Source organism: Pan paniscus, chromosome 2, assembly GCF_029289425.2.
Source record: "Pan paniscus chromosome 2, NHGRI_mPanPan1-v2.0_pri, whole genome shotgun sequence".
Taxonomy (NCBI): domain Eukaryota; kingdom Metazoa; phylum Chordata; class Mammalia; order Primates; family Hominidae; genus Pan; species Pan paniscus.
The window spans coordinates 96,586,655-96,607,782 of record NC_085926.1 but is presented as its reverse complement, the minus strand read 5'-3'; the positions used below and the strand labels follow the sequence as shown (position 1 = coordinate 96,607,782).

The 21,128-nt window shown below is 40.3% G+C and overlaps 1 pseudogene; it reads right to left on the bottom strand.

The window, feature by feature from the left end:
• Positions 1-169: 169 nt before the first annotated feature.
• LOC100976485 (NEDD4-like E3 ubiquitin-protein ligase WWP1) lies at positions 170-3,113 on the bottom strand (annotated as a pseudogene).
• Between the last annotated feature and the right edge of the window lie 18,015 nt (positions 3,114-21,128).

Here is a 21,128-nt window from a genome sequence, read left to right as displayed (position 1 = left end):
TATGTATTTTTAATAAAGTCTCTCACTTGCTTCAAAATTTAAGGATGATCTTTTTCCTGGTCAATCATTTCAAAAGAACAACAAGTAAAGTAGAAAAGGATGAAATATGTTTTGCATATTGCCGTGGAAGAATGGAAAACATACTTTGAGAGGTTCAGAAAATTCACTGTACAGAATGAACAGCTTATATACACTATGTGCAATTTTTCTTGGCTGGGGTATTTGAATGCAAGAGATCCTCCAAAATAAGAAGCCACATTCATTCTTGTCCACATCCCTCTGTCTCTTCTATTGCAAAAAGAAGTTTTTCCTTTAGTTGTTCATAACTCTTATATGGTGGTAGATCCAAGAGATTAAAACATGTATGGCTTCTTGGTAACCAAGTATCTTTGTCAACTTTTTCAATGCAAAACTTTTGAGGCCCATTACTTCCCATGAGCTCAGCAAATCCTCCTAGAGATAAACGGCAGGTTCCAGTGACGAACTGCAATAGTAGCATTCTTACTTCATTGTCTGTCTCTTTCACAAACTGCCAGAACCGAATGATTTGCTTGCTGTTTCTTGTATAATGTTGATAAACAGTATTTCTCTGCCAATCTGCCAAGTCAACCTGCTGTGTGCCACACAACGTAACCTCTAATTCTTTTTCATTGAAGTACTGTAGCCACTGATGAGGAACAACTCCATTAAAACCATCAAGGAAAGCTTTAGTCTGTTCTTGTACTCCTCGAGAAAAATGCCATTCTGTCATTAAACCAATATATTCGTCTTTGTTCTCCTCAGTCACCAGAATATTGGAAACTCCCAACTTCAGGTCATGTGAAGTAACTTTTCCCCAACTCTCCATGTCAACAGAAAAGTACAGTTCTAAGCCACATTCTTCAATGTTGTTATCTCTTATCCAGATAAGGGAGTTTAAAATTCAGTATCAATAGATTCCAAATCCTTAATAGTAAGTTTTTTACTTAACATATGCTTGTAGAATGGTAAAGAGAAACCAGTATCTATAAGCTTTCCATGAAATAGTGCCATGGCAATAAAACGACCAATGAAACAGAAGTATGAAAGATGGTCTGGATTAATAGTTGATGCTGGATTTATCTGCAGAGAATAGTTGTTCTTCCCCACATACTCAAATAAGCAATACATTGGGTTCAAAACTTCATGTGAAAGCAAGAAAAGCCATTCTCTTGCTAGGCCACCATAATCAAGTCCTTCTTCTCCTCTAAATATTACATATAAGCACCTCCTCAAGTCATAAGGTTTTAATGCCATAATCTGTTGGAAGGAATCTTCAAACAATGTCTGCCGGGACACATTGATCTTTACTTGACTGGGTAGTGCATTAGACTGGCACAAATAACGGGTGAGCAAGTTTCTGCCTAAAGCTGTGTTCATAATCAATTTGTGGACCACCTTTAGTTATGGATGATTTCCCATTGCAAGGATCTTTGAATGTTGTTGTTCTTGCATTGTGATTAACAAAGTACCTTACACCTTCACGAGTATATCTAATTTCCCAGCCTTCTGGCAGAGGTTCTTCATTCTGTAAGCCTTGAGTTCTTGGATCTTCCCACTGGGTTGTTTTTGTATTATGATTCACAAAGTAAACCCTGTCTGTTGAATCCACTCTTTTTTCCCGGCCTGGTGGCAAAGGTCCATGAGGGTCATTTTCTGCAGCTAGCATTTAAGCTGAATAGAAGTATCATTGGTTAAACTGTTGCATAGCTCCCTGAGGTTGGTTCTGCTGAGATTGCCACTGTTCAAAATTTCTGACCCATTCCATGGTAGGCCGCTGCCATGTTGTTGTTCTGGTGTTATGATCCACATAATAAACTCTTCCACGATCATCAACTCTTCTTTCCCAACCTGAAGGTAAAGGTTGTGGTCTCTCCCGTGTGGTAGTTTGAGTATTATGACCCACATAATAGGTTCTACCATGAGGATATTTTCTTTGTTCCCACCCTGATGGCAAGGTTTCTGTGTTGGCATTCCCAGACTCCTGCTATACCGGATCCATACACCCATCTGGCTGTCTTGATTTGGCTGTTTCAAAAGCAGAACTACTTCCAGAATTAGAGGTGTCAGGGTCTAATATACTTCTAGATTCAGATCCCAATTCTGCACTGGTAGAAGGAATGAATTTATTGTTTTCTGAGGAAGTCAGTATTTCTTGAACTGGAGGATCTTCAACAGTAGTACTAGTGCAATTTGGAGACAAGGCATTTTATTCAGACACTACTGGAATACCCATGACAGAAGCATTATCAGTTGGTGCAAATGAGGATGATTCTCCATTAACAGTGTCATCGGCAGGCTCAGATGTGAGTAGTTTTGGGGCTGGTGTATTTTTGGGTCTGGCAGCAACCTGAGATGGAGATGAAGGTATGTTGTCTCCATTAACTACATATGAGCAGCATGAGTTTTGGACTAGAGTGCTTGTAGGTACATGATTATCTATTCCATTCGTACCTTCAATAGCCAACCTGGCAGTTGTCCTTGCTGAAGGCTCTCCATTTTCATGTAAGGCATCACCATTTTGCTGTATTTCTATGGCTGGAGATGAGCTGCAGTTTGTTATATTTTCTTGCTCAATCACCAATCCATCAAGCACAACTGTCAATTCACCAGTTTGTGCTATGCCATTCTTGTTTTCTAAGGAAAGTTTTAATTGTTCTTTCACTCTTTCCAGTTTTCTATTGTGTATCAACAGAGCTTGTTTCAGATCTGTCGTTGCATTTCCTAATTAAGCATCTGCTTTTAAAGTGTGATGACTCCAAACTCGAAATTCCAATGTAGTCTGTGGCGTAACATTTACAGTTAGCTCTTCATCCCATTTTGGATTAGAAGAACTACTGGATTTTGCTGTTTTCCTAATTTCTTCATCTACAACTACTTCTGTATATATTGCTGTTCCGAACCAGTTCTTTCTTCTCTTAAGTTTGGCACTAGAAACAGTTACCTGTAACTGGAACCTTCCACTGTGGTTATTAGTAGTATCAGACTTTGGTGAGGCAGTGGCCATGTTCCAAAATTCAGCTAAAACTATGTATCAGGAACTGCTAGACACTGGAGATACAAAGATGAGTAAGACACGATTCCCTGTTTCAAGGAGCTCACAACCCAGGCGCGAAGCTTTCGGCTCCCCGCAGCCAGGCGGCCGCGGCACCTGCACCTCCTCCTGCAGTGGGCGCCCTCACCCTTCCGTGACGAAGATCACTATCTCGCAGCAGGCGCGGCGGCGGCAGCCACCCAGGCGTCGGCCCCAGCAGCCCAGGCCGCCAGCAGTCACTGGGTGCTGGCACACCGAGCTCCAGCTCGCCGACACCTGACTCTCCCCCGATCCCCACCCCGGCCCTGATTTGCATTTTTCTGATGATTAGTGATACTGTGTTTGTGGTCCACTTGTATGTCACATTATTCCATCTGTACTTAAATGAGCTCCTGCCGGAAGGAATAGGCACAATTCCTCTTTTACCTGCAGAATATCAAGGGCTTTGGGATTCATGATGTTTTCCTATAAATTGTTACAGAAACAAGTTCTGCTCTGGGCAATATGGAAGACTAGTTTGTATATTTTTATACAAATGAAAATTTATATCAAATCATTATGTATTTAAATTTCATCGGAAGCTAGACGCGATGGTTCACACCTATAATACCAGCACTTTAGGTGGCTGAGGTGGGAGGATTGCTTGAGCCCAGTAGTTCAAGACCAGCCTCGGCAACATAGCGAAACCCCATCTCTACAAAAATTAGCCAGGTGTAGAGGCGCATGTCTATAGTCCCAGCTACTCAGAGGCGGAGGTGGGAGGATTACTTGAGCCCCGGAGTTTGAGGCTGCGCTGAACCGTAATTGCACCATTGCACTTCCATCCTGGGTGACAGAGTAAGACCCTGTCTCAAAAATAAATAAATAGACCGGGTGCGGTGGCTCACGCCTGTAATCCCAGCACTTTGGGACGCCAAGGCAGGCGGATCACCTGAGGTCAGGAGTTTGAGACAAGCCTGGTCAACATGGCCAAACCCTGTCTCTACTGAAAATACAAAAATTAGCCGGATGAGGTGGCGGGCGCCTGTAATCCCAGCTATTAGGGAGGCTGAGACAGGAGAATCGCTTGGACCCAGGGGGAGGAGGTTGCAGTGAGCCGAGATCACTCCATTGCACTCCAGCCTGGGCAGCAGAACGAGACTCTGTCCGAATAAATAAATAAATAAATAAATAAATAAATAAATAAATAAATCTAATTGAATATATTTAAAACAATGATTTGACAGTTTTATTTTAAAATGTAAATTTTTACATTCTACTGAAAATTATGTCCTTTACAACTATAAAGTTACGATAAAAAATTGAGACATTAACTTTGAAATGTGTGATGGAGTCACATATTTTTACAAAATAGTTTTAGTAAATTTGTGAGCAAAAGTTTGAATACTATCAACCTACATCACATTTAACAAAGTCCTATCCATCAGAATTTGAGAAGAAATGGATGAGAGAAAGCAATGAGAGAGAGAGAGTGTGAGAGAGAACCACTATTGACCAAAATTTATTCAAATCATGTGGGAAAATTAAACAAACATGACAATGGAAATTGAAGTTTATAAAATTATTTTTAAATTTGAAGTATATTACTAGGAATGAAAAGAGAGTGGGTTTTGATTTCATTTTCTCTGATCTAAGAAGTGACAACTGAACCATTGGCATTGATCATTATGTCCATTGCTTAGTAGTTGGTAAGTAAGTGGTATTTGAGTCTAACTCACATTGATAAACACTTGCATTATAATTTTCAAACAGAGTAGTGGGCCCTAAGAAATGCATTTTCCACTCTGATCAGTGTTTTTCATAAAATAGTATAATTAAAGCTTAACTATCAACATAGAGAAGGGCATCTGTTGTGGTCATGTAAGAGCAGACACAGGAAATATTTACTCATGGAGTCAGAAGTTAAGACTGACGTATCTGGAAATGAGACAAGGGCTGGGTGGAGCTAATCAGGCCGTTTTATTTGTAGCTGTTGCCATGGTGTAAGCGTAAATTTGTGGCCCTGTCTGCTACTAACAGTGAGCCATGCCTAAAAATAAAAAAATTAATAACTTCAAATATGCAGTATACTTTCTATAAATCCTATCAGTGGTGTTCCAAGAAATAACAAGTGTAGCAAGAAAGTAAGTCCTGGGGGAGGAGCCAAGATGGCCGAATTGGAACAGCTCCGGTCTACAGCTCCCAGCGTGAGCGACGCAGAAGACGGTGATTTCTGCATTTCCATCTGAGGTACCGGGTTCATCTCACTAGGGAGTGCCAGACAGTGGGCGCAGGCCAGTGGGTGCGCGCACCGTGTGCGAGCCGAAGCAGGGCGAGGCATTGCCTCACCTGGGAAGCGCAAGGGGTCAGGGAGTTCCCTTTCCGAGTCAAAGAAAGGGGTGACGGACGCACCTGGAAAACTCGGGTCACTCCCACCCGAATATTGCGCGTTTCAGACCGGCTTAAAAAACGGCGCACCACGAGACTATACCCCACACCTGGCTCGGAGGGTCCTACGCCCACGGAGTCTCGCTGATTGCTAGCACAGCAGTCTGAGATCAAACTGCAAGGCGGCAGCGAGGCTGGGGGAGGGGCGCCCGCCATTGCCCACGCTTGCTTAGGTAAACAAAGCAGCCGGGAAGCTCGAACTGGGTGGAGCCCACCACAGCTCAAGGAGGCCTGCCTGCCTCTGTAGGCTCCACCTCTGGGGGCAGGGCACAGACAAACAAAAAGACAGCAGTAACCTCTGCAGACTTAAATGTCCCTGTCTGACAGCTTTGAAGAGAGCAGTGGTTCTCCCATCACGCAGCTGGAGATCTGAGAACGGGCAGACTGCCTCCTCAAGTGGGTCCCTGACCCCTGACCCCCGAGCAGCCTAACTGGGAGGCACCCCCCAGCAGGGGCACACTGACACCTCACACGGCAGGGTATTCCAACAGACCTGCAGCTGAGGGTCCTGTCTGTTAGAAGGAAAACTAACAAACAGAAAGGACATCCACACCGAAAACCCATCTGTACATCACCATCATCAAAGACCAAAAGTAGATAAAACCACAAAGATGGGGAAAAAACAGAACAGAAAAACAGGAAACTCTAAAATGCAGAGCGCCTCTCCTCCTCCAAAGGAACGCAGTTCCTCACCAGCAACGGAACAAAGCTGGATGGAGAATGATTTTGACGAGCTGAGAGAAGAAGGCTTCAGACGATCAAATTACTCTGAGCTACGGGAGGACATTCAAACCAAAGGAAAAGAAGTTGAAAACTTTGAAAAAAATTTAGAAGAATGTATAACTAGAATAACCAATACAGAGAAGTGCTTAAAGGAGCTGATGGAGCTGAAAACCAAGGCTCGAGAACTACGTGAAGAATGCAGAAGCCTCAGGAGCCGATGCGATCAACTGGAAGAAAGGGTATCAGCAATGGAAGATGAAATGAATGAAACTAAGCGAGAAGGGAAGTCTAGAGAAAAAAGAATAAAAAGAAATGAGCAAAGCCTCCAAGAAATATGGGACTATGTGAAAAGACCAAATCTACGTCTGATTGGTGTACCTGAAAGTGATGCGGAGAATGAAACCAAGTTGGAAAACACTCTGCAGGATATTATCCAGGAGAACTTCCCCAATCTAGCAAGGCAGGCCAACGTTCAGATTCAGGAAATACAGAGAACGCCACAAAGATACTCCTCGAGAAGAGCAACTCCAAGACACATAATTGTCAGATTCACCAAAGTTGAAATGAAGGAAAAAATGTTAAGGGCAGCCAGACAGAAAGGTCGGGTTACCCTCAAAGGGAAGCCCATCAGACTAACAGCGGATCTCTCGGCAGAAACCCTACAAGCCAGAAGAGAGTGGGGGCCAATATTCAACATTCTTAAAGAAAAGAATTTTCAACCCAGAATTTCATATCCAGCCAAACTAAGCTTCATAAGTGAAGGAGAAATAAAATACTTTACAGACAAGCAAATGCTGACCGATTTTGTCACCACCAGGCCTGCCCTAAAAGAGCTCCTGAAGGAAGCACTAAACATGGAAAGGAACAACCGGTACCAGCCGCTGCAAAATCATGCCAAAATGTAAAGACCATCAAGACTAGGAAGAAACTGCATCAACTAACGAGCAAAATCACCAGCTAACATCATAATGACAGGATCAAATTCACACATAACAATATTAACTTTAAATGTAAATGGACTAAATTCTCCAATTAAAAGACACAGACTGGCAAGTTGGATAAAGAGTCAAGACCCATCAGTGTGCTGTATTCAGGAAACCCATCTCACGTGCAGAGACACACATAGGCTCAAAATAAAAGGATGGAGGAAGATCTACCAAGCAAATGGAAAACAAAAAAAGGCAGGGGTTGCAATCCTAGTCTCTGATAAAACAGACTTTAAACCAACAAAGATCAAAAGAGACAAAGAAGGCCATTACATAATGGTAAAGGGATCAATTCAACAAGAGGAGCTAACTATCCTAAATATTTATGCACCCAATACAGGAGCACCCAGATTCATAAAGCAAGTCCTGAGTGACCTACAAAGAGACTTAGACTCCCACACATTAATAATGGGAGACTTTAACACCCCACTGTCAACATTAGACAGATCAACGAGACAGAAAGTCAACAGGGATACCCAGGAATTGAACTCAGCTCTGCACCAAGCGGACCTAATAGACATCTACAGAACTCTCCACCCCAAATCAACAGAATATACATTTTTTTCAGCACCACACCACACCTATTCCAAAATTGACCACATACTTGGAAGTAAAGCTCTCCTCAGCAAATGTAAAAGAACAGAAATTATAACAAACTATCTCTCAGACCACAGTGCAATCAAACTAGAACTCAGGATTAAGAATCTCACTCAAAGCCGCTCAACTACATGGAAACTGAACAACCTGCTCCTGAATGACTACTGGGTACATAACGAAATGAAGGCAGAAATAAAGATGTTCTTTGAAACCAACGAGAACAAAGACACAACATACCAGAATCTCTGGGACGCATTCAAAGCAGTGTGCAGAGGGAAATTTGTAGCACTAAATGCCCACAAGAGAAAGCAGGAAATATCCAAAATTGACACCCTAACATCACAATTAAAAGAACTAGAAAAGCAAGAGCAAACACATTCAAAAGCTAGCAGAAGGCAAGAAATAACTAAAATCAGAGCAGAACTGAAGGAAATAGAGACACAAAAAACCCTTCAAAAAATTAATGAATCCAGGAGCTGGTTTTTTGAAAGGATCAACAAAATTGATAGACCGCTAGCAAGACTCATAAAGAAAAAAAGAGAGAAGAATCAAATAGACGCAATAAAAAATGATAAAGGGGCTATCACCACCGATCCCACAGAAATACAAACTACCATCAGAGAATACTACAAACACCTCTACGCAAATAAACTAGAAAATCTAGAAGAAATGGATACATTCCTCAACACATACACTCTCCCAAGACTAAACCAGGAAGAAGTTGAATCTCTGAATAGACCAATAACAGGAGCTGAAATTGTGGCAATAATCAATAGTTTACCAACCAAAAAGAGTCCAGGACCAGATGGATTCACAGCCGAATTCTACCAGAGGTACAAGGAGGAACTGGTACCATTCCTTCTGAAACTATTCCAATCAATAGAAAAAGAGGGAATCCTCCCTAACTCATTTTATGAGGCCAGCATCATTCTGATACCAAAGCCGGGCAGAGACACAACCAGAAAAGAGAATTTTAGACCAATATCCTTGATGAACATTGATGCAAAAATCCTCAATAAAATACTGGCAAACCGAATCCAGCAGCACATCAAAAAGCTTATCCACCATGATCAAGTGGGCTTCATCCCTGGGATGCAAGGCTGGTTCAACATACGCAAATCAATAAATGTAATCCAGCATATAAACAGAGCCAAAGACAAAAACCACATGATTATCTCAATAGATGCAGAAAAAGCCTTTGACAAAATTCAACAACCCTTCATGCTAAAAACTCTCAATAAATTAGGTATTGATGGGACATATTTCAAAATAATAAGAGCTATCTATGACAAACCCACAGCCAATATCATACTGAATGGGCAAAAACTGGAAGCATTCCCTTTGAAAACTGGCACAAGACAGGGATGCCCTCTCTCACCGCTCCTATTCAACATAGTGTTGGAAGTTTTGGCCAGGGCAATCAGGCAGGAGAAGGAAATAAAGGGTATTCAATTAGGAAAAGAGGAAGTCAAATTGTCCCTGTTTGCAGACGACATGATTGTTTATCTAGAAAACCCCATCGTCTCAGCCCAAAATCTCCTTAAGCTGATAAGCAACTTCAGCAAAGTCTCAGGATACAAAATCAATGTACAAAAATCACAAGCATTCCTATACACCAACAACAGACAAACAGAGAGCCAAATCATGAGTGAAATCCCATTCACAATCGCTTCAAAGAGAATAAAATACCTAGGAATCCAACTTACAAGGGATGTGAAGCACCTCTTCAAGGAGAACTACAAACCACTGCTCAAGGAAATAAAAGAGGATACAAACAAATGGAAGGATATTCCTTGCTCATGGGTAGGAAGAATCAATATCGTGAAAATGGCCATACTGCCCAAGGTAATTTACAGATTCAATGCCATCCCCATCAAGCTACCAATGACTTTCTTCACAGAATTGGAAAAAAACTACTTTAAAGTTCATATGGAACCAAAAGAGAGCCCGCATCGCCAAGTCAATCCTAAGCCAAAAGAACAAAGCTGGAGGCATCACACTACCTGACTTCAAACTATACTACAAGGCTACAGTAACCAAAACAGCATGGTACTGGTACCAAAACAGAAATATAGATCAATGGAACAGAACAGAGCCCTCAGAAATAACGCCGCTTACCTACAACTATCTGATCTTTGACAAACCTGAGAAAAACAAGCAATGGGGAAAGGATTCCCTATTTAATAAATGGTGCTGGGAAAACTGGCTAGCCATATGTAGAAAGCTGAAACTGGATCCCTTCCTTACACCTTATACAAAAATCAATTCAAGATGGATTAAAGATTTAAACATTAGACCTAAAACCATAAAAACCCTAGAAGAAAACCTAGGCATTACCATTCAGGACATAGGCGTGGGCAAGGACTTCATGTCCAAAACACCAAAAGCAATGGCAACAAAAGCCAAAATTGACAAATGGGATCTAATTAAACTAAAGAGCTTCTGCACAGCAAAAGAAACTACCAGCAGAGTGAATAGGCAACCTACAACATGGGAGAAAATTTTCGCAACCTACTCATCTGACAAAGGGCTAATATCCAGAATCTACAGTGAACTCAAACAAATTTACAAGAAAAAAACAAACAACCTCTTCAAAAAGTGGGCGAAGGACATGAACAGGCACTTCTCAAAAGAAGACATTTATGCAGCCAAAAAACACATGAAAAAATGCTCATCATCACTGGCCATCAGAGAAATGCAAATCAAAACCACTATGAGATATCATCTCACACCAGTTAGAATGGCAATCATTCAAAAGTCAGGAAACAACAGGTGCTGGAGAGGATGTGGAGAAATAGGAACACTTTTACACTGTTGGTGGGACTGTAAACTAGTTCAACCATTGTGGAAGTCAGTGTGGCGATTCCTCAGGGATCTAGAACTAGAAATACCATTTGACCCAGCCATCCCATTACTGGGTATATACCCAAAGGACTATAAATCATGCTGCTATAAAGACACATGCACACGTATGTTTATTGCGGCATTATTCACAATAGCAAAGACTTGGAACCAACCCAAATGTCCAACAATGATAGACTGGATTAAGAAAATGTGGCACATATACACCATGGAATACTATGCAGCCATAAAAAATGATGAGTTCATATCCTTTGTAGGGACATGGATGAAATTGGAAACCATCATTCTCAGTAAACTATCGCAAGAACAAAAAACCAAACACCGCATATTCTCACTCATAGGTGGGAATTGAACAATGAGATCACATGGACACAGGAAGGGGAATATCATACTCTGGGGACTGTGGTGGGGAGGGGGGAGGGGGGAGGGATAGCATTGGGAGATATACCTAATGCTAGATGACGAGTTAGTGGGTGCAGCGCACCAGCATGGCACATGTATACATATGTAACTAACCTGCACAATGTGCACATGTACCCTAAAACTTAAAGTATAATAAAAAAAAAAGAAAAAAAAAAAAAAAAAAAAGAATTATCCCCTAGTAAACAAGGAAAGTCACAACATTTAAGGTGCACTACTGTGCATTTAAGTCTGTATTTTGGATTAAATAGATAATGTTCTATCAAATATTATCAATTATTAAATATGTTAAACTAATAAGCTGAAAAACATTTAAAAAAAAAAAAAAGAAAGTAAGTCCTTAGATTGGCATTTTCCATGTGATTCTGTGTAGTGCTATTAATCTTGCTACAAGATTTGAGTGTCATGTTGCTTAAATATAAATCATTAATGTTCATTGGTGTTTACCAGAGTTCGAATATTTGCTATAGGATTTACTTATTTGTGAGTGCTTTAAAATATATAACTTTTTATTTATTAAACAACTTTTGGCTATTCATAATAGGAAGAAAAGAGTATGAAGAATGTTGGAAGCATTTTACAAATAATTTGTTGTTTTGAGAAGTTTCAAGAAATCTTGAGTACCAATGTCTTCTTCTTCTTTTTTTTTTTAGACAGGGTCTTACTCTGTCACCTAGGCTGTAGTGCAGTGTGGCCATCTCGGCTCACTGCAACTTCCACCTCCCAGGTTCAAGCGATTCTCCTGCCTCAGCCTCCCGAGTAGCTGGGATTGCAGGCACCCACCACCACACCAAGCTAATTTTTGTAATTTTAGTAGAGACAGGGTTTTACCATGTTGGCCAGGCAGGTCTTGAACTCCTGACCTCAGGTGATCCTCCTGCCTTGGCCTCCAAAAGTGTTGGGATTACAGGCATGAGCCACCATGCCTGGCCCAAAGTCTTATTCTTGCATCCAGAAGATTAACATTTTTCAGACATTTGGAAACATTATTCTCAGTGTCTGCTAAACATACAATCTTCTGAATGCTAGTTTATTACTTTTTTAATAGGAAAAAGGGAGAATCATGTGACGATATTGGGTAAATTCTGTAATTGGGCTTAGGTATTTATTGTAAATGAACACAATGGAATTCCAATTTATAAGTCTCTTGCATTTGACCAGCTTGACAAGTCAGTCTGCTGGATTCTGATTACCTCTTTGTGAACTGATAGAACTGAGTGGCTGTGTGGTGCACAGTATGTGAAAATGGTGAAGCACTGCCTCCTGTAAGGTACTGCATGAAGCAGTCCATTTCCTCCACATTTGAATGTAAGTTGTCTTGATTTTTCTACCAGAGGAAAACAAACTATTTAAAAAAAAAGACTGAACACAAACTAAAACCATAGGACTGAAAAAGTCTTTAAGAAAGAAAACAAAATGATCTTATACTCAAGGATCCTTGACTTTTAATAAATCACAAGATCCTACTGACGAGGCCTTGATTATATATTTTGAATCTGTCTTTTCCTACCTCTCCACTGCCAGCACTATTTTCCCACTGAACCACTGCAGTTGAACCCTAGTCACTCTCTTTTTTTTTCTGGAGGTGGGGTCTTGTTCTGTTGTGCAGGTTGGAGTGCAGTGGCACAATCCTGGCTCACTGCAACCTCCAAACTCCTGGGCTCAAGTGCTCCTCCCTCCTAGGCCTACCAAAATGCTGGGATTACAAGTGTGAGCCACTGAGCCCAGCCCCTAGTGTCTATTCTTGACCTCCAAATCCAATCCATCAGCTGCAGTGCTACGACAGATTGTGTCATCTAATAAGTGGCAAATCTGATCAAATCATGTCTATGTTTAAAACTCCTTGCATTGCTGTCTCTCTTTTTTTTGAGACAGGGTCTTTCTCTGTCACCCAGGCTGGAGTGTAGTGGCATGATCTTGGCTCACTGCAACCTCTGCCTCCTGGGCTCAGGTGATCCTCCCAAGTAGCTGGGACTACAGGTGCACACCACCACACCCAGCTAATTTTTCTACTTTTAGTAGAGACTGGATTTTGCTATGTTGCCTAGGCTGGTCTCGAACTCTGGGCTCAAGTGATCCCACGGCTCAGCCTCCCAAAGTGCTGGGATTACAGGTGTGAGCCACGGCACCCAGCCTTCTCATTTCTTAAAGAATGAAACTCAAGCATGTTAAGACGGCATGACAGGCACTTCCTGATCTGACTCAATGCCATTGGCTAAGCCTGAAATGCTTGATCCCTCAATCCCATCCAACTGACCTCTGGGTTATTCATTTAATCCTACTCAGGAGCTTTTTTATGCTGCGCACCCGTCGCTAGCCAGGCACAATTGGTCATGCTGCTCTATGTTCCTCTCTGCCTCACATAGGCTTTTACTATTGCATTTACCAAACAGAATTCTAGTTCTTTGCAAATATATATATGTGTTCTCTATTATATTATGTATGTCTTGATGTCAAGGCCTATTTTAACTTTGTATTCCCATCTTCTAGATGAATAGAATCCCATAATGAATAGGGGGTGCTCAATAACTTGTTTAATTGAACTGATTTAGTATGACTGAAGAGGTACAAAATCTAACAATTTTGTTTCTGATGTGTAAGCAGCTGTCTCTCTGCAACGTTTTAAAGAAATTACTTTCTACTGGTAACATCATATTGCTGGAAGTTAACCAGAGGCACAGATAAATTATTTGCAAAGACATAATTGCTCTTATTTCTCTTAGTATTAAAATGAACACAATGATAATGGTAATAAAACTATCTGCAAACACAAGCAAACCTCCAAGCTGTGGCCCAGTAATCTTTTGATAACAAGCAGTGTGCTGGAGGGTCTTCAAGTGTTTCGTGTTGCCCTTCCAAGAGATTGCAGTGAGATTATTTTCTTCATAATCAGACTCAGTTCTGTTCCCATAGAGGACCACAGCATATTTGTCTACATAATCTTTCTTTCCTTCTTTTTCTTTCTTCCTTTCTTCCTTCCTTCCTTTCTTTCTTTCTCTTTTCTTTCTTTCTCTTTCTTTCTTTCTTTCTTTCTCTCTCACTCTCTCTCCTTTCTTTCTTTCTTTCTTTCTTTCTCTCTCGCTCTCTCTCCTTCCTTCTTTCTTTCTTTCTCTTTTTTTTTCTCTTCTTTTTCTTTTTTTTTAAAATAGGGTCTCACTCTGTCACCCAGGCTGGCATGCTCATGGCTTACTGCAACCTTGACCTCCTAGGCTCAAGCAATCTTCCCACCTCAGCCTCCCTAGTAGCTGGGACTACAGGTGCCTGCCACCATACCTAGATAATTTTTGCATTTTTTGTAGAAACCGGGTTTCACCATGTTGCCCAGGCTGGTCTTGGACTCCTGAACTCAAGCGGTCTACCTGCCTTGACCTCCCAAAGGCCTGAGATTACAGGTGTGAGCCAACATGCCTGGCTTGCTTATATAATTTTCTAACAGTTTTAAACATTTTCTTTTCACAGTCATAGGGAAATGGAAATTAAACTACAATGGGATATACTACACACTCACAAAATGGCTAAAGATAAAATATTTGTTTATAGTTTTCATCTGTTCCATGTTAAAGTATTCCTTATATGTTAATAAATTGAGCTTAATTCGTCTCCCTTTTTCTTTAATACTACCTATATAGATGTCATGCCATTTCTCCTCCTCTTCCTTCTACTCCTCCTCTTCTCTTCTTTTCTCCTCCTCATCCTTTTCTTCCTCCTTCTTCTTCTCCTCCTTTTCTTCTCTTCTCCTTCTTTTCCTCTTCTTCTTCCTCCTCCTCCTGTCATTGTTGTTTGAGTTAGAGATTTCTGGATCACCTATTTGTAAGAATTTCCTGTAGGGGCCAGGATAACAATCTATGCTGAGAGATTTTTATTTTCCTAATGCTTTATCTTCCGCAGTCAGAAAATCAACTGGCCTTCTTCAATTTTATCTTCATGATTCTTTATGAGCCTTGTCTCTTTGCATTTATGTACTTAACTGGTTCCAGAGGGGCCTTCTGTCACATCCAGTCCTGTTCATGGGCCCTCTTTGTTGGACAAAGGGTATGGATTTTGCCCTCAAGAGGAATTGCTCACATGTAGAAAGTATATGTTTTATTGTTTGTGTTTTATGACTAATGGTTTCTCTCTTCTGAACCTCCCTTCCTTTGTGTATTCCAGGCAATAACTGTTTTTGACATCTGAATTTAGCAGTTTTGGTGTAAAAAGCCACAAGAGCATTGCAGGTGTGTTTAAGAACAGGATGTACCAAAAAGTTTTAGAAGTGGAAGGTCTGAGAAATCAACAGTGAATATGCACTCCCAAAAAAATGGGGCCTCATCCTCAGTGAGACTGGTGTAATTGAAGACAGCAGGTGCAACGGGAGAGTTGAAGATAGAAGGGTTAGAACGTATTTGGGTGAGGAGGCAACCAGAAGTGACAGATTCAAGAAAATAGCACTTATAAGAGGGAGAAGTTAGTGGAAGTTTGGAACAGGATCCGTTGATGAAGGTAGCTTCTTCCCTGGAGGTGGTGAAGGAACTGTAGAAGTGTGGAACTAATTGCAGGAGCTTCTGTGAGGAAGTTAAGATCTGAAATTCAGGTGAGGCCTGTTACCTGAAGTGAGCTCTTGAGCTGAGAAACTGGAAAAGCTACTCCTTCCCTCACTTCAAGAGATCCTTCTTTCAGCTGAAAAAATGTCAACTCCTTCAAATATGATTGACAAAGTAATTGTGTAACTAGAACATCCAAAGAAAGATATTATAGGAAATTAAAAGGGCAAAAAAGGAACTGAAAATAGACACAAAACTTCCCTGAGGACTAAGAATACTTGCTAACAAAATATTGCTCCAAAGCAGAGAAAAATTGTAACACAATATTTCAACATGCATAAAGGAGATGGCCAGTCAACAGAAGGTAATGGTCCGTCAATACAAGGATATGAAATGGTAATTGGTAAAATTTAGGAAAGAAATTGGAGAAACAGACAGAATCATTTCATAAGTAAAGACTAAATTACAAGGGTCATATAGGAAAATAGACACCACAGAAAGCACAGCAAGATGGAGTATACACATGGGAAAAGTGAAGGAAATTAAAGAGAAGCAAAAATAATTTTTAAAGAGAGAAAGTGAAAGTTATAAACGACAATAAATGATCTAAAATATTAGTAATTGTAGTTTCTCTAGAGAAAAGCCAAAAGAATAGAAAACAAACATTAGAAAGTATTCTTAAACTAAGATTGGAATCTTTTCCTTTTTTTTTTTTTTTTTTTGGAATGAAGTTTTGCTCTTGTTGCCCAGGTTGGAGTGTGATGGTGCGATCTCAGCTCACTGCAACCTCTGCCTCCCGGGTTCAAAGGATTCTCCTGCCTCAGCCTCCTGAGTAACTGGGATTACAGGCACCCGCCACCATGCCATGCTAATTTTTGTATATTTAGTAGAGATGGAGTTTCACCATGTTGACCAGGCTGGTCTTGAACTTCTGACTTCAGGTGATCCATCCGCCTCGGCCTTCCAAAGTGCTGGGATTAGAGGCGTGAGCCACCACGCCTGGCAGATTTGAATCTTTATATTAGATGCTATATCCAAGATCTGACAAATCTGTCCCAGAATTATCAATATCAAAGCTAGTAACATTGGTTAGTAGATATATCCTACTAATACATATCTTACGAACACTAGACATGTCCTACTAATATTAGTAACAAACTTTGGGCATCTGGGCAAAAAACATTGTGTCTTTTCTAAGGGAAAGAAGCCAAGATGGCACAGCTATAGTCAATGCTAATGGAAATGGAAAATTTGAGCCAAAGATTTAAAATCCGACCAAGCTGTTCTTCAAGTGTCAAGGCTACAGGCAAACTTTTTTTTTTTTTTTTGAGAGAGTCTTGTGCTGTCTCCCAGGCTAAAGTGCAATGGCACGATCTTGGCTCACTGCAACCTCCGCCTCCCTGGTTCAAGCAATTCTCCTACCTCAGCCTCCAGAGTAGCTGGGATTACAGGTGTCCGCCACCACCATGCCCAGCTAATTTTTATTTTTATTTTTATTTTTTAGTAGAGACAGAGTTTTACTATGTTGGCCAGGCTGATCTCGAACTCGTGACCTCGTGATCCACCCACCTCAGCCTCCCAAAGTGCTGGGATTACAGGCATGAGCCACTGTGCCCAGCCACAGAGAAATATTTCTACAAATTCAAGGACTCAGGAAATACTGTTCACATTAGCTCTTACTGAATCATCTCCCAGAGTATAAGATTCACCCAACCATAAGATGATCAGAGTAACCTCAGCAAAAGGACTGAGATAAACACTGAATATATGAGGGGTCTTCAAAAAATTTATGGAAAATGCATATTATAAAAAACTGTGCATGGATTTCAATACGATTTTGCACCGAAATAAACTTGTACTAACAACTCTGAACAGGCTCTTAGTTTGAGGCACTAATACATCAGTTTAAAAAGAACCCCTATCAGAGTAACATGGATTCTGCTAAACGTGAAGCAAGAAAAAACATCAAATTTATGATCAGATTTGGTAAATAATGGTGACATCATTCTTGCTTTACAAAAAGTTTATGAGGACAATGCCCGAAATAAATTTGCAGTTTACAAATAGATAACTTGATTTAAGAAGGGATGAGATGAAATTGAGGATGAAGCCCACAGTGGCAGAACATCCACACCAATTTTCAAGGAAAAAGTTTGTGTTCTAATTAAAGAGGACTGATGATTAACTGCAGAAAGAACTGCCAACACCGTGGACATCTCAATTAGTTTATCTTACACAATTGATTGAAAAATTAAACAGACTTTCCATCCAATGGATGCCAAAACCCTTGCACCCAGATCAGCTGCAGACAAGAGCAGGCCTTTCAATGGAAATTTTAAACAAGTAAAGTCAAGATCTTGAAGTGTTTCTTTGAAGAATTGTAACAGGACATAAAATTTGACTCTACCAATATGATCCTGAAGACAGAGCAATATCACAGCAATGGCTACCAAGAAGTAGAAGTGGTCCAGTTGCACTAAAGCAGACTGGTCAAGAGCAAAGGTCATGGCAAATATTTTTTGGGATGCTCAAGGCATTTCACTTGTGAATCTTCTGAAAAGCCAAAGAATGATAACATCTGCTTATTATGACAGTATTTTAAGAACGATAGCCAAAGCTTTAGCAGAAAGATGCCCAGGAAATCTTCACCTGACAGTCCTTCTCCACCACAACAATATTCCTGCTTATTTCTGTCATCAAACAAGAGAAATTTTGTGAGACTCTTGATGGGAAATTATTAGGCAAATCCACCTTAGCATCCTTTATTTGGCTCTTTCTGACTACTTTTTGTTTTGTAATCTTAAGAAGTCTTTAGGGCCGGGCATGGTGGCTCATGCCTGTAATCTCAGCACTTTGGGAGGCCGAGATGGGCAGATCACGAGGTCAGGAGTTCGAGACCAGCCTGGCCAACATGGTGAAACCCTGTTTCTACTAAAAATGCAAAAATTAACTGGGCATGGTGGCGGGTGCCTGTAATCCCAGCTACTCGGGAGGCTGAGGCAGGAGAATAATTTGAACCTGGGAGGCGGAGGTTGCAGTAAGCCAAGATCACGCTGCTGCCCTCCAGCCTGGGCGACATGAGCGAAACTCCATCTCAACAACAACAACAACAACAACCAACAACAATAAAAACAAAAGAAGTCTTTAAAGGGCACCCATTCTTCTTCAGTTAATAATGTAAAAAAACAAAAAAACAAAAACAAAAACAAAACAAACCTGCATGGTTCAATTCCCAGGACTGTCAGTTCTTTAGGGATGGATTAGATGGCTGGTATCATTGCTTATGAAAGTGTCTTGGACTTGATAGGGTTTATGTTGAGAAATATAAAATAAAGTTTATATTTTATATTTTTATTTCCATTTTTCATGAACTTCCTGAAGTCCCCTCATACCTATAAATAGAACTAGGACTAAAACAAGGTCTAATATAGTTTGGAAAATACAATGTAAATATGAACATTGTATTATATAAACTTTCAGACTATAGAGCCTTTTTTAAATTGTAGTTTTTATGATATTTTTAATCTAGTGTCTGCCTTTATAATGAGAAATTTATATAGTACCCTTAACCCCTTTTGTTTCAGACAGTATCCATTGATTTCTACTAGCATCACATGAATTACCTTGTAACTTCTTCCTCCTCACCTTTCTCCCTAGCTTTCACTACTCAATTTTAGTCAACAAAATTATCATTTGTTATTGGCTGACTTGTGTTCTTACAAAATTCATATATTGAAGTCCAGTACCTCAGAATGTAACAGTATTTGGAGGTAGGGCCTTTCAAGGGGTAATTAAGTTAAAATGAGCTCTTTAGGTGAGCCCTAATCCAACCTGACTGGAGTCCTTATAAGAAGAGGAAATCTGGACATAAGGAGGGACACCAGAAATGTGCGCACACACAAAGCAAAGGCCATGTGAGGACACATTGAGAAGGCAGCCCTCTGCAAGCCAAGGAGATGCCGCAGGAAATACCAAACCTGCTGACGCCTGACTTCCAGCTTCCAGAACTGTGAGAAAGCCACCCAAACTGCGGTATTTTGTTATGGCAGTCCCAGAAGACTAATACATTTGGTCTTAGTGTTTACCTGTATGTTCTGTACTCTTAATACTGTGCATACATAATAAAAATAATATAGAGTAATGTGACAAAATACACCTGAATATCTGTCATACTGGTAAGTATAAATATGCTTCATTTACCATTTATAAAATTACACCAAAAGTAAAATATCATTCTGACTAAAAGTGTAAAAAGATGGATGAATGAAAGGTTAGGATTTCCATATCAAAGAAAGCACTATACTAGGCAAAGAAGAGTTCACGTTGGGAAGGGAAAGAGGATAGACTATAATAAATCCACAGTAAAATATAATAGTCATAGATATCTGTTTATTTGACAGTGAATGTTTCCACATATGCCAGTATTGACAGATGACCTCCCTGTTCTTCACCACATCCATCCTGCTCCTGTGGTTTTCTGCCCCAGTTCGGCTGATAGCAGTTGCTTTTGGTGCATCTGTAATTTGAGTTTGCAGGATTTTTTTCTGTCTCTTAGTTTCATATAAGTTATGTTTTGTGGGTATTTGTCTTCATTGTTGTCCCTTTTAAAATTTGAATTATTTCGGGAGGAGTGGTAGAAATATTCAGCACCAAGCAGATGACACAAACCTATCAGAAGTTTTCTTTATATTTAATTTTGTTGTATTGGCAAGATTTCCAGGATAAAATTAAACAAAGTAGTTATAACAGGAACCCTTGCCTTGTTCCAGACTTCAGTGAGAATACCTTTAAAGTTTCACCACATGTGATGTAGGTTCTTGATAAGGATTCTTTATTAGGCTCAAGTCTCTCCATCTATTTCTAGCTTGCTAAGAGCTTTAAAAATCAGAAATGAACCTGGGTGCGGTGGCTTATGCCTGTAATCCCAGCACTTTGGGAGGCTGAGGCGGGCGGATCACTTGAGGTCAGGAGTTCGAGACCAGCCTGGCCAACATGGTGAAACCCTGTCTCTACTAAAAATACAATTAGCGGGGTGTGCTGGTGGGCACCTGTAATCCCAGCTACTCAGTAGACTGAGGCAAAAGAATCAATTTAGCCCAGGAGGCAGAGGTTGTAGTGAGCCGAGATCACGCCATTCTACTCCAGCCTGGGTGACAGAGTGTGACTCTGTCTCAAAACAAATAAATAAATAAATAAAAATAAATGATTGTGATTATTAAATGACTACATATAAGCCTCTCCTCAATAATCTTACAATGTTGTGTATTGCCGAAACTTCTATTCTTGAGTTATATTTTATTTATCAAAATGGATTGATCTTTATACACTGCTACATTTCTCTTTGTATTTAATTGATTTTTGCATTGTAGTATTTGTATTTAATAGTTTTACTTCTGTCCTTTTTGGGTTTTTATTTCAATCAATAATAACTTTTTAGGAAAAGCTTGTGACTTGGCAGACAAGGAAGATGGTGGTAGGAGACGGGGCTGATGTGCAGCTTCCACTTGGATGGACAGAACAGTGTGTGGACACTATCTCCAT